This window comes from Heterodontus francisci, chromosome 32 (assembly GCF_036365525.1).
Source record: "Heterodontus francisci isolate sHetFra1 chromosome 32, sHetFra1.hap1, whole genome shotgun sequence".
In the NCBI taxonomy this organism is placed as follows: domain Eukaryota; kingdom Metazoa; phylum Chordata; class Chondrichthyes; order Heterodontiformes; family Heterodontidae; genus Heterodontus; species Heterodontus francisci.
The window spans coordinates 30,035,252-30,049,928 of NC_090402.1; the positions used below are offsets into that span (position 1 = coordinate 30,035,252).

The 14,677-nt window shown below is 44.1% G+C and overlaps 2 long non-coding RNA genes across 2 annotated transcripts in view; one reads left to right on the plus strand and one right to left on the minus strand.

Annotated features, from left to right (window-relative positions):
- The window catches only part of LOC137347731 (uncharacterized), a 41,381-nt gene extending 37,854 nt beyond the window's left edge, over positions 1 to 3,527 (minus strand). Inside the window, exon 1 of the long non-coding RNA XR_010969008.1 lies at positions 3,407 to 3,527. This is a non-coding gene — a long non-coding RNA (uncharacterized lncRNA). The remainder of the gene's footprint in view (positions 1 to 3,406) is intronic.
- Positions 3,528 to 3,832: 305 nt separating this feature from the next.
- Positions 3,833 to 14,677, plus strand: part of LOC137347732 (uncharacterized) — a 38,752-nt gene continuing 27,907 nt past the window's right edge. Inside the window, exon 1 of the long non-coding RNA XR_010969009.1 lies at positions 3,833 to 3,948. This is a non-coding gene — a long non-coding RNA (uncharacterized lncRNA). The remainder of the gene's footprint in view (positions 3,949 to 14,677) is intronic.

The window sequence follows — 14,677 nt, forward strand, 5'->3', positions numbered from 1 at the left end:
TGCTAACACCTCCTCCTTGTGAACCTCAATCCCATCTAGCCTAGTAGCCTGAATTTCAGTATTCTCCTCGACAACATTTTCTTTCTCTACTGTAAATACTGACGCAAAATATTCATTTAACTTCCCCTATCTCCTCTGATTCCACACACAACTTTCCACTACTATCCTTGATTGGCCCTAATCTAACTCTAGTCATTCTTTTATTCCTGATATACCTATAGAAAGCCTTAGGGTTTTCCCTGATCCTATCCGCCAATGACTTCTCGTGTCCTCTCCTTGCTCTTCTTAGCTCTCCCTTTAGATCCTTCCTGGCTAGCTTGTAACTCTCTAGCGCCCTAACTGAGCCTTCACGTCTCATCCTAACATAAGCCTTCTTCTTCCTCTTGACAAGCGCTTCAACTTCTTTAGTAAACCACGGCTCCCTCGCACGACAACTTCCTCCCTGCCTCACAGGTACATACTTATCAAGGACACGCAGTAGCTGCTCTTTGAATAAGCTCCACATTTCGATTGTTCCCATCCCCTGCAGTTTCCTTCGCCGTTCTACGCATCCTAAATCTTGCCTAATCGCATCATAATTTCCTTTCCCCCAGCTATAATTCTTGCCCTGCGGTATATACCTGTCCCTGCCCATCGCTCAGGTAAACCTAACCGAATTGTGATCACTATCACCAAAGTGCTCACCGACATCTAAATCTAACACCTGGCCGGGTTCATTTCCCAGTACCAAATCCAATGTGGCATCGCCCCTGGTTGGCCTGTCTACATACTGTGTCAGAAAACCCTCCTGCACACACTGGACAAAAACTGACCCATCTAAAGTACTCGAACTATAGTATTTCCAGTCGATATTTGGAAAGTTAAAGTACCCCATAACAACTACTTTGTTACTCTCGCCCCTGTCGAGAATCATCTTCGCTATCCTTTCCTCTACATCTCTGGAACTATTCGGAGGTCTATAAAAGACTCCCAAACAGGGTGACCTCACCTCTCCTGTTTCTAACCTTTTGAAGGTCTTTTTTGAGAGATTATGTTTAGAAATTCTCAGAATCTGTTAATATTAGAAAGATTTCAGTGAATTTAAATGTCCTATCTAGTAGCTTTGATGTTACTAATCTAACCTTTACACCCGTGCCAATTATAGCACTGCCTGTTGTTTAGCTGCACTGTGCTCACAGCATCATACAATTAAATATTGAAAAGCACTTGCCTTGTAGATTGTTGGCAACATTTGTACAAAAGTTAGAATTCCTGATAAAATTTGATTTTAAAATACATCTGCTTTTGTGTTTACTATTTTAAAAAATATTTCAATAATTATTTCTTCCCACATATTTTAAAGCAGCTCTATATTTCTTAGCACTTGATTATTCACCCTTTGTTTCACTCTCAATGTCAAGAGTTAGAAACTTGTATTTTAAAAAAAATCTGCAAGCTTCATATCATGAATAATTCAGCATTAAAAATGTGTAATGTTGTCCTTTTGCTTTATATTCCATCTTTTGAACTTATGCTAATTTGTCAACAATTGTCCTAAAAATCTATAATAATATTTCCCCTTGTGGCTTTGTAGGTGGTGTTGTACTGAAGCATACAGGTGGGTAGAGTTGCCAACACTCCAGGTTTGCTCTGGAGGCTCTGAGAATGAACAATTAATTGCCGGGACACTGCTGTAGGCAACCCAGGAGAAAGGTCATAGGGACATTAAAAAAATAATGTGCTTTTTTCCATTTTCTTTTGTTTACTAGTTAGAAAAATGTTGGAGGTGGCAGAAAAAGGGTGTTTCACTGAAAATCAAGAATTATACAATTGGATAATGAAGAGTCTGTTTGCTTTCCAATTGACATGGGGAAGGAGGTTGGATGTGTCGGGTGACCAATGGCGCATGCGTGAGAGCGGATTTGTTGGAAGCAAACGGTTGTATGATGAAACCTACAGGAGCATGTCCAGTCAGAGTCGGCACCCCTAAAGTGAGAAAGGTTCCAGGTCCGTATTAAGATGGCTGATTTCACTAGATTGACAATTATAGTAGTAGAGTTGGACTAAGAAAATGCTCCTGTTTGCTATCCAGTGACTCCTCCTGGAAAGTATGCATGTACAGGTTGAACAGGGGACTTGGGCCCCGCATTGTCTTCTACAATTGGTTTACCAGACAAAACTCACCACTTGTACTCACCCACTTGGACTAGTATGTTGCCTGTATGCGTGTAACTGTAAGCCAATGCCATGAAGAGAGAAAATAGGACAATTTTGTCTTCTAATGGAACTTGATCCTCAGGCCTCATCAGCATACTCAGCGCAAACTATTGCCACTGGTCATACCTCCACAGGCAGCTCACTCAAGCTGACAGTCCGACATTGATATCTTTGCTTGGCGCAGTGCCAACTCTGGGCCTGAAAACAGTGAGTAACCAGAGGACATCTCACACCAGCACAATCAGAACTGAACAAGAGTTGTTGACTTAATGACAGGAAGGCAATTAAATAATGCAAGTACTATTATATATTGCTGTATTTTAATGATTTAATTTCTTCTGAACTGTCACTTTACAAGGAAATAGAACACTGGTAAAAAGATAATCATAAATGAAATGAACAAAAGTGATTTACAAAAGGCCTGTCAAGTCTCACAAGTTTTGATAAACCTTTCTGCAAGGTTCACTGTGGGAAAATAAAGAAACAGAGCATGTGGACAGACAAATCACACAACGTTATCCAATTGAAATGCAATTTCAAATCACCTCCATGCTGGAGAGACCATTTATTTCATTAGGATTGCAATCTGTCTCGGTGTGTTTTTCTCATACAGTTTTATTGTTGGCAATGGGCTGGCATTGAGAATTAAATAGAAGTGGGTCAGAGGCCAGCAGGACATGCAGAAAGCATTGGTAGAAAATTGAGAGAGATAATTCTTCACCTTGTGGTGCAGTCAGAGCCTGCATCAAGCGCAAAGATGGATCAAGAAGCAATTGGGTCATGGCAAAAAGCATAGTAGAAATACAATGACAGAGATAGTCAGACCACAGTCCATCACAGGGAGGGAAGCAAAAAGAAATTATCAATAGGTGGCAGTCAGATCTCTGAATCAAAATTGTTCATGGTCCAGTGAATAAGCTCATAGCTACCTTTAGTGCCTCTCTGCATACTCTCTAAAGCTCTCAACAAGACATTCATTGCTGCCTCTTTATAAACAGCTCCCCAAATGCCATATCTTCTCTCTAGCCTCCCATTCTCCAGGCTCTGCAAGCTTCAGCTCATCCAAAATTTTGCTGCCTGAATCAAGTCACAGACATCTATCCTTGTTCACCTACATTGGCTCCCCATCCACCAATATCTCCAATTTAAAATAATTTTCCCGAAGCTGGGTCCCAAGGATAAGATGTCCAATTTGATGGTTAGGATTTACCTGTTGTTTGTTACTGAGTGCCAGCAAAACAAATGGCTCCTTTGCCCTGTATAGCCAGTGCAGATCTCTCCTATGTCCGACAACACCAGCTTTACCTTTTTTAAGCTACATGAACTACACATGAATTTTATATTATCATAATTAAACAAATATAGTCCTTGTGATCTGTGAACACTCAACAGCAGCACTTATCAACCAGTGTTTGTAAATGATTACACAACTGAACCCAGAGCTCCTTTCAGCATGTGGGAAATTTATGAATAATTTAAGTAAACAAACGACAATTACCTAATCCTGACTTTATTTATCGGAAGCATGCTTACATAACCTTGTCTTCTATTAATAGCAGTGTTTTACATATTAACTCTTAGTGGGATTTTGTAAGATCTTTACTTAATTTTGGTAACAGAGAGAAAGATAGTTTGACAGAAATTGATAAATCAACATTGCTGCGAGACACGGGGGAACCTTAGCAGTTTATCCATGTGCTTTCCATATCACATAATTACCTCTAAATTGTGAAAACTTCCAGAAACATGCAGGTATGCTTTTCACTTAGTTTGTCAGAGCATTACTACCCATTTTTCTTTGTTCTATTAATGCTATTGTTCTTCCCTGTGAAATCCTGTATCTTTTGTTGGTAGCAAGCTTTCATGCTATTTATAAAAGTGAAATCTTGTCTTTTTGGTGTGGTTTCCTAAATTGGGGTCAATTGGTGGATTCGATTCTTTTCATTTGTAGGTGGTCTCCAAAGGGGATCATAACATTTTGGAAGGCAAGATTCACAGGGTGGTGGGGAATTCTACTCTTTGAAATGCAGTTCTGGCAGAATGGAACTTCTGCGCCCCTCTCTGTATCCACCCTAACTGTGACTCATTTTCCTGCGCTGGGATGACTCCACTGTCAAGAGTAAGCCCACCAGCATGAGGGCAGGGAATATCAGCAACGCTGCAATGGGGACATTCCAACACTAGAAGAGGTAGCAAGGGACCTTAAAAGGGCAGAACTGTTGGAAAGATAGCACCAAGATTGTCAGCAAAGACAGGGGCCTTCAGCAGATAATTGCTGTGCCTGACTTGAAGGAGGCTGCTAGATGGTCCCGTCCCTCCAAGGGGGAACCTCAGATTGACTACTGCCATTTCCCTGAGCCATCTTCTACATAGAAGTCCCCAAGAATAAGGGAAAAGTGGAGGGAATGGAATGAAAATCCACCAAAGGCACAGTGCCCAAGCTTGCCATTATTTTCAGGCAGTGGGCAAGGAAGGAGCAACCAGTGGAGGCCCAGATGAGGACATGAGGAGGATTGAGGCAATGCTAGAGCTCAGGAGTCACATATTTTATCATTCTCTGCTGTGATCCCACCCTATTTTGGGTGGCATCATAGAGAATTCCCTTCAATGGGACATAGATCTTTTCACGGTCCACTTGGAATGTAACTTACCAAGAAAATCAAGGCTGTAACTTACCCTCTGGATCCATGCTGGCTGCTGTTTAATTGGTGTTATCTTATTGGCTATCTGCAAGTTCTCTCCTGATAATCAGTTTCATTCTTTTATCCAACATTGAACTAGTAGCAGCCTGGGGGTGTTTTCTTAACCCTTTTAAAAATGGATGCCACTTTAGCCTGTTTCCAGTCAAAGGACCTCCCCAGTGTTTAAATCCATCTTAAAGGCTCATAACTTCACCTCTTGTCCCTCTTAGTTCTCGAAGGTAAATATCAATCCCTAGACATTATTTGTTCTGAGCCATTTTAGCTTGTGTGTAATTCCCTCTCATTTATTGGTTATTAATTTAATTGGATTATTGCTATTTATGGAGGACACGTTGCAGCTCATCTTTTCTCTAGAAAATATTTGCAGAAAGTAATCATGGAATATATTAAATATCTTATGCCTGACCTCTTCGCTAACAACTCTCTTCCGATTAAACTATTACACTTTGAACTCTGAGCACACTCTTAACATGTTTCTGTATATTGTTACGGACTGGTAAGAGATGCATGGTTCCCCTTTTCACCTCTCAACTGACTAAAGATTCCTTTTTTAAAAAATGGGTGTTTTTTTAACCCCTGAGTGCTTTAATTATCAAGAATAAACAGATCACAGGTTTTCTCATAAGTTTAAAAGAAAGACAGATGTTTATTATACAATACCCAAAATAGCTGCAACAACACCCACTCTCATACAGCTACAGACACACTCAAGAAAAGATAGCGATTATAAAGATAACATGCGTTAGGTCTGATGATTTTAAAGAATCCTCTGTTAAACTTGCTTTTCCCCAGTGTGAAATGGTGCAGGCCTGTAATCTTTTTCCTTGTTCACTGAAGAAAGACTTGGGAGGTTCAGAAAGATGGATGTGCTTTTGTAGACTGCTCCTGTTATATTCTAGCCAAAGGTCAATGGCGAAGTCCTGTAACGATTTCTTAGGTAGGGAGCTCAAGGCCAAACTCCAGTCGCTGCCTACATGTAGTTCAAAGCTGGTAATCTTAGGCAGGGTCCTGTCTTTTTGATGACATAGATGGATCTCCTTTGTCTGCCCAGAATACACCTTTATTAAAGTTGCTTTTCAGAAATCCAGTTTCTGTCATGTAACCATACTTTGTCCTTCCAGTGTCCTCATAAATGATTTCTGATGGTAAGGCCATTGTTCAACAATTGATTCTGGATGTCATTCATCCTCATGTCACCTTGTTAAAGTAAGGCTTTTCAAACCCATTCTTTGGAATTTGAATTTGGAGTCAACATGTCTGCAACAGTATTGTTAACACAATCATTGGAGAGAAGCAGCCATCACCCCAGAAAAGGTTGTTTGCATTTTAAATAATTCTCATGGATACACCCAGAAAGGTTGTTTATATTTTAATGACTTCTCCAAGACTTGTCCAGACATGAACATTAGCTTAGGTTCTTATAGTTCTATGTGTATTGGCAGGAAAGGAAAGGTCACCTTTCCATTTTGTTTATAAGAAAAGTGTCCTTTTCAGGTTTACTTCATAAGTTCATTTTATAGTTCCATAAGTTTGAACTGCATGGACATGAAAATACTCCTGTATTCGTTCCAGTGAACTATACATTTCTCCCTGCAGTTTTAGTTTGTATTTCTTCCTTATTTCACCTCTGATTAATTTGCTGATCCATAGTCTATTTTGGTTTACACTTGTTTTGTCTACACTTGCTTATCCTAGGTATCTGTTCCTGCTGCATGCTCATATTATGCCTTTAAAGCATTCCATTTGCCAGCTGCTTCAAGTGTTGTTGAAAAATGGAACCCAAAACAATTTGCTTGAAAGCACAGACTGTTGATTGAATCATAAGATGATCAAATCACAAATGAAAGGATCAAGTCTGAGAGCTGCAGATCAGCCAGTTTTGATATTCTCACTGAGATGGCTTTGTCAATTCAATCTAATTTCCAGACAGAATATCATACAACAGAGAGGCATCCCATCACTGTATTAAGAGACACAGCCAGCTCAAATCACACTATAAGTGACATTGGGCAATAGCAGAGGAATCAGCATCATATCATTCTCACTGGCAGATGAAGCATAGTGGCAAGCAGCGTGTAAGTGTAGGAGAAAAAAAAGGCAGTTCGTAAGGACGTTGCCTCCTGAAAAATAACAATTTATACTATTTATATACAGTTTTCCAAACATCGACATTCAATGGTATTACAAAATGCACATGCTTCCTAAAATGGAAATGTTCTGTTTTGTCATTCAATATTTCTTTTTAAATTATTGTTCTACATATTTATAGAGTGCAATTTCAAAGATCATCTTCTTCTTCTTTGGCCTCCTTGTCTCGAGAGACAATGGGTAAGCGCCTGGAGGTGGTCAGTGGTTTGTGAAGCAGTGCCTGGAGTGGCTATAAAGGCCAATTCTAGAGTGACAGACTCTTCCACAGGTGCTGCAGATAAAATTGGTTGTCGGGGCTGTTACACAGTTGGCTCTCCCCTTGCACTTCTGTCCTTTTTCCTGCCAACTGCTAAGTCTTTTCGACTCTCCACTCTTTAGCCCCGCCTTTATGGCCGTTGGCCAGCTCTGGCAATCACTGGCAACTGACTCCCATGACTTGTGGTCAATGTCACAGGACTTCATGTCGCGTTTGCAGACGTCTTTAAAGCAGAGATATGGACGGCAGGTGGGTCTGATACCAGGTGACGAACTCGCTGTACAATGTGTCTTTGGGGATCCTGCCATCTTTCATGCGGCTCACATGGCCAAGCCATCTCAACCACCGCTGGCTCAGTAGGGTGTATATGCTGGCCGCCTCGAGGACTTCTGCGTTGGAGAAACAGTCCTGCCACCTGATGCCAAGGATTCTCTGGAGGCAGCGAAGATGGAATGAATGGAGACGTCGCTCTTGGCTGACATACATTGTCCAGGCCTCGCTGCCATACAGCAAGGTACTGAGGACACAGGCTTGATACACTCGGACTTTTGTGTTCCGTTTCAGTGCGCCATTTTCCCACACTCTCTTGGCCAGTCTGGACATAGCAGTGGATGCCTTTCCCATCCGCTTGTTGATTTCTGCATCGAGAGACAGGTTACTGGTGATAGTTGAGCCTAGGTAGGTGAACTCTTGAACCACTTCCAGAGCGTGGACGCCGATATTGATGGATGGAGCATTTCTGACGTCCTGTCCCATGTTGTTCGTTTTCTTGAGGCTGATGGTTAGGCCAAATTCGTTGCAGGCAGCCGCAATCCTGGCGATGAGTCTCTGCAGACACTCTTCAGTGTGAGATGTTAATGCAGCATCGTCAGCAAAGAGGAGTTTCCTGATGAGGACTTTCCGTACTTTGGTCTTCGCTCTTAGACGGGCAAGGTTGAACAATCTGCCATCTGATCTTGTGTGGAGGAAAATTCCTTCTTCTGAAGACTTGAACGCATGTGACAGCAGCAGGGAAAAGAAGATCCCAAACAATGTAGGTGCGAGAACACAGTCCTGTTTCACACCACTAAGGATAGGAAAGGGGTCTGATGAGGCGTCGCTATGCTGAATTGTGCCTTTCATATTGTCATGGAATGAGGTGATGATACTTTGTAGCTTTGGTGGACATCCAATCTTTTCTAGTACTCTGAAGAGACCACGTCTGCTGATGAGGTCAAAGGCTTTGGTGAAATCAATGACAGCAACGTAGAGGGGCATCTGTTGTTCACGGGATTTCTCCTGTAGCTGGCGAAGGGAGAACAGCATTTCAATGTTGTATCTCTCTGCTCGAAAGCCACACTGTGCCTTAGGGTAGACATTCTCAGCCAGCTTCTGGAGCCTGTTTAAAATGACTCGAGTGAAGACATTCCCCACTATGCTGAGCAGGGAGATTCCACGGTAGTTGGTGCAGTCACCGTGGTCACCCTTGTTCTTATAGAGGAATAGATATATTCTTATAAAGATCACTTGTCTTGGAATTAGCACATCCTACGCTAAGTCTGAGCATTTCCTAATACTTTAAGTTGTCCTGACTTCGTTCCCAGACAAAAATTGTTCATCATTCAAATACAGAGTAATTCTAAATAAGTTTTAGAAATTTAAGAGTGGTGCAATTTTAGTTTGTAAGAATATGAGATTTAACTTGACAGTTCACTACAAAATGAACTGTTTAATATGAATAGATGTTCCTGCACAGAAGAACATCTCTTTTTATAATCTAGGCTGTGACTGAGCACTGGATCGAAGCTGAACTATCCATCTGCTGTGTGGCTTGGCACCAGCGCTTTGCTTCCATTATATAAATAGAACAGTCAGCTGGAAAATGCAAATCCTTAGAGGAGAGTTTGATGTTTTAAATAGATTAAACGAGTAATTTTAAAAACCACATTTCTGACTGCCTCATTTCAGGAGATATTTTTGGTTGAGTCAGGGTGGGGGATGTTGGTGGCGGAGGAGATGAGCAGGTGTGACTGCAGACAGACAATTGGATCCAAAGAAAGAAGTGCATTTATACAACACATTCATTAATATCTCTCTCCAGACCATTCCAAAGCATTTCATGTCCACTGATTTGGTTTGACATGCAGTGACTGCTGTTATGTAGGCAAATGTGGCAGTTTTTTTTATGAAAGACAACAGATATGAGATGAATGACCAGACTAATCTGTTTGATGGTGTTGGTTAAGGCAAATGTTGAACAGGACCCTGGGAGAACTCCCCATTCTCCTTCGAATAACATTATGGGATTTTAACATTCACCTGAGTACTAGAACAAACAGATGCTTCACCTACAGAACAACACCTCCAGTGATGCAGTGTTCACTCTATTGTGCTTATGTGCACCAGTCCTGGAGAAAGCATGGGTAGCAGCTCTATTTACTGAACAGGTTTAATTTAATTAGTTTTATAATACATTTTCCTTTCAGCAGCTACCTTACAAATTCCAAGCTCCAAACATTAGCACAGCTTGCACTAATCTGTGTAGTATTAAGGACAATGAGCAATATATATCCCACTATAGCAAATCCAGACCCTAACAATGCTGTCTACACACTGACACATGTATGAATCATCTCCAAACACTGATTTACCACATATTTAAGTTACATGATAGTTAGGCTTTGTAATCCCAGATGTTAATGGTTTCACAGGAATTTCTGAATTTCATCTTGCATGTGTTGGGATTTAGGAATAGAGACCTCGAAAAGAGGATTATTATTTACTGTCATAAAATAAGAAACTCTGATAGTAGTTAAAATATAAAACATAAATAAAAGTCCATAAGATGGCTTCTCAATGGCAACTAGGGATGGACAATAAATGCCAGCTTTGCTTGGGATGTCCATATCTTAAAAATTAATAATCTTTTTTAAGCTTACAAAAATAAAATCACGATTCTTCTCTAATCAACAAGTCAGATCAAAAAGATTGAATAGTAAAGCATAGATCCGACCTTCTATTCCACTGTCACAAGGTACAGTAACCCCATACCCGGTAAACTAAATATCACCAGAGCCTTGAAGAGCCTAAAACAGATGATAAATTCATCATCAATAACTTCTGCCTCTCCCTCTTCTGACCTATTGCAGAACCTTTTACATTTTGCCTTTTCTACCCAACTTTTCTCTTCCCTTTCCCAAGGGTGGGAGAATCCAAAGCTGCAACCCTTTACAGTTTAGCCCCTTGGAATCATTACAAGTAAAGGCCACGTCTTCAGAGCGACATTAAAGATCCATCAAAAAGCAGGAAAGACTCCGAGTAACCTGGTGAAAATTCCTCATTCAATCATCATGAAACACAGAAATAAATGGTCATTCATCTCACTTGCTGTTTCAGGAAACTTGGGGCAGGATTTTCCTTCCAGGGCAGGAAAAGGATGCGGGACTGTTTCTGGGTGAAAATCCTACTCCCGGGGGGAAGCAGTCATAGCCCCTGATTTTTACAGGGGAAGACTGTTAATTGGTTGCAGAGCAGGTTGGGCAGCTAATAGCAGCTGCAGGGACAGAGGTAGGTCTGAAAGAGAGCGGGCCCAATTTAAACCACCCACGGCAACTATTACTGTGTGGTACTGTTACTGATGGAGCAGGAGAGGCAAAGGGCTGGGACCCAGGGCAGGGCTGTCCCACGCTTTGTGAATGCCGACCTGGAGGTGCTCCTTGAGGGAGTGAGGGAATGGAGGGAGGTCCTCTTTCCAGAGAGTGACAGGAGAAGACCACCTTCCCATGCCAAACAGACCTGGATCGAGGTGGCGGAGACAGTGAGCAAGCGGAGTGTGGTCTGCAGGAACTGGGCCCAGTGCAGGAAGAGGTTCAATGACCTTATTTGCTCTGACAAGGTGAGTGCGATGCTGAACCCTCAGGCTAGTCATCTGGGTATTCACCCTCCCCCCAGTAGACACTCCAGCTGAAGAGCCTGAGGGTGCATGCTGCACCTGACCATCAGAGGAATGTGTGCCCAGGGTACTTACTGACCCCTCAGCAAGGCTCAGAACCACAGTGCTGCTGACAGCCTGCCAGCACTGATGCATGCAGCCTCTTATGTATATGAGCTGTCGGCATTGGCCATAAAGGCCAGCAGTGCCTTATCTCTTTTTTTTTTTTCCCTTGCAGGAGAAATAGGTAGATAATGCCCGCAAGAGGGCCCAGACAGGAGGAGGGGTTCCAACACATCATCACCATAATGGAGGAGCGAGCCATTGGGGAAGGAGAGATGGGCAGCCCTGATAGAGAGGGTGAATAGAAGCTGGAGTATGTGCAATAAGGGAGTGCATTGCACTCCAGCCCATCTGGCCGCATGCTGAAGACTGAGCTGCATTGGGAAGCCTTAGTAGTGCAAAGGCTTCAGCTTTCCAAGGCTAATTCTCATGATCTCTTGTGTCTCCCACAGGTTCAAATGTCGAGGCACAAAGACTGATTCCTGCACCATCACTGAACCAAGCACTGCCAGAGCAGACCTCAGATCAAGCACTATCACACTTCACAAGCACACCCTCCACCAGCACAGATACAGTCACTTAGGTGGATCCTTGCGCATGATTAGATAGGATGGCACAAGGTGATGAGCACATCATAAATGTACAGGAGGAGGTGACAGAGGCAGAGGCAGATGTGGGCAATCACCCTCTGAGTAGTGCATGGTCATGGGCTGAGAATGGAGGAGTCCAACCAACTCGTGTGTCACCATGGCTCAGGGCGTTGAGCACATGAGCTCCTCCATAGAGAGAGTGAATAACATTATGGAGAGTAATATGCGGCAGCACTCAGAGTGCATGCAGGAACTGCACACTGACGGTAGCAGCATGCTACACTCTGAAACACTGGTCAGCAGTGCTGATGGCGCAGAGATGTTTGCAGGGGATGCCAGTTGCATCCCAGCTGATGGTCCCCTCCAGCAATTCGGAGCACCAGTCAAGGGCTGAGGCTGTCACTGAGGAGGATGAAGTTACCACCCCGCATGGGGCGCCATCATCATCAAAGGCCTCCTTGGTCTCTCTGACAGAGGGTCCATCTGTGCAGTAGGGCCCAGGGAAGGAGGCTGTCCTGCAATGAATTCAGTAAAGCAGCCTCTCGAGATGCCCCCACCAGCACCTGCAAGACAAGGACGTACGCCACGTGCATCTCAGCCGCAAGCAGAGACAAGTGAGCAGGCTGTCTCCACCTTATCCAATGTCACAAAGGCAGCAGCGCTTAGAAGTAACAAAGAGCAGAGGTCACCGAGTGGGTCACTGAGTCATCTATCACCTGTAACTAAGCTCTTTTTGTCTTTTGAGCACCAATTAAATATTGACACGTAAAGCCAGATGTCTGAGCCTTCTTTTATCAATGGTGGGACAGAAAATGTGGGATGACGTGGTATCGAGGAGCAAGGGTCTGTGAACAGTGACGTTGTAACTTCTGGGCAGATGTGCATCCTTCATTGCTGGTAAGAGTTGAGCTGTTCCAGGCATTCTCTTGGGCAGTCAAAGTGAGTTCCAGATCTTGCTGTTCATCCTGGGATGGAGGGGCTCAACTGAAATGTGCCTGGATCAGATGATCTCTGATTTTGATGGCATCGTGACCAGAATCTTGAGCGCCATGCTGGGCGCAGCCACCTCCCTGCGCAGCCAGAGCACCTCAGTGTTCGGCATCTACTTCTTCCTCCTCCTCATCCTCTTTCACCTCCTGCTCCTCCTCCGATGAGCTTAGTCCATCTCGAGCATCACTAGCTTCAAGGTCCACACCTCTCTGGAGGGCCATTGTTGTGGAGAGCGCAGCAGACCATCACAATGCTTGAGACACTTGCAGGAGTGTACTGCAGGAACCATCCAGGTACCAAAACCTTATCGTCAGAAGCCTGATGGCCTGTTCAATGGTGGCCCGAGTGAGCAGATGGCTTTGGTTGTAGTGCCTTTGTGGTTCTGTCTCGGGTTCCCATAGAGGAGTGAGTAGCCATCTCTTCAAGGGATAACCCTTGTCCCCTAGAATCCATCCATGGAGTTTGGGCGGGTGCAGTGGATTGAAAAGCTGCGGCAGCCTGGACTGGCAGAGGATGAAGGCATCATGGCAGTTGACAGGAAAGCAAGCACACACATGCAGGAAGCTCTTGTTGCGGTCACAGACTGGCTATACATTTAGGAGGTGGAAACCCTTCTTGTTGATAAATCTCACTGGGTGGTCAGTTGATGCTTTGATGACCACATGGATGAGATTGATGAAGACCTGCACCTGGGAGAATCCAGCGATGGAGGTGAAACCAACTGCGCTTTGCACCTGCAAGGCCCCATCTGTCCGCATTGAATGTACTTCCTCGCTCTCCCAAATAGGGCATCAGTGACCTGTGAGACGCAATGGTGTGTTACTGCTTGTGAGATGCCCCCAAGGTCCACAGCTGATCCTTGGAAGGAGCCAGAGGCGAAGAGGTCCAAGGCCACAGTGACTTTGACAGCTACTGGCAGGGCATGGCAAGCCGTGCTGCAAGGTCTTCCATGATGCGGTCACAAATCTCTGTGACCATCTGCCAGGAGAGTCGCAGTCTCCTGCGATACTGGTTCTCTGACATGTCCAGGTAGCTGCATTTTTGGCGGTGCAGCCTATGCTGAGGGTATGGCCTCAGTTGCCTTTCTGCTCCTTGTCCCTCTCTTCTGCCCTCTGCATTCCCAGGGCTCTGCCCGTCCTGCAGAGGATGTTGTTCTTCGTTGCCACTGGACCTGAAATCTGAGAGTCTTGCTTCCATTGCCATCTGCTTCCCTCCTTGTGCTCAGGTGGCCTGCCAATTGTTTGGAAGCTTTGCCCCCTCCTCTTATGCCTTTGCAACACCAGAAGAGTGATGACCCCCCTGCACAGCCCGAGCGCTAAGTCACCACTCTCCTGAAGGCACTGTGACTGAGTCACCCTCTGAGCCCTTCTCCCTTTTACGGGCCTACCCAATTTTTTGGGGTGGCCATGACATCTCCCCGCTGTCTATCTGCCTCCATGCACCCTGATCTACCCCGATCCAGTGTCCAACACATGCGTTCCCACCAAAATCACAACATGCCCTTCAATGAGCTCTTGAAGAGCTCCTTAACAAACCTAATTGCAGTTATCAACAGATGGGGTGGGTTCTTGGGGCCACCCTCTCCTGAACCCTGGTGAAACTGGCTGGCAGCGAGAATGGTGATGGGGAACTGGCATGCCAGCCAGTGCTGGTATTTTCACCCCCACCCTGCCTCTGTTCCCACCTGAAAATTCAGCCCTTGGTGGTGCAGGTTAACTGCTGCATTAACCTGCACAGGAAAACTAACTTCCAAAAGTAATTCAGCAGGTCTGGCAGCATCTGTGGAAAGAGAAGCAGAGTTAACGTTTCGGGTCAGTGACCC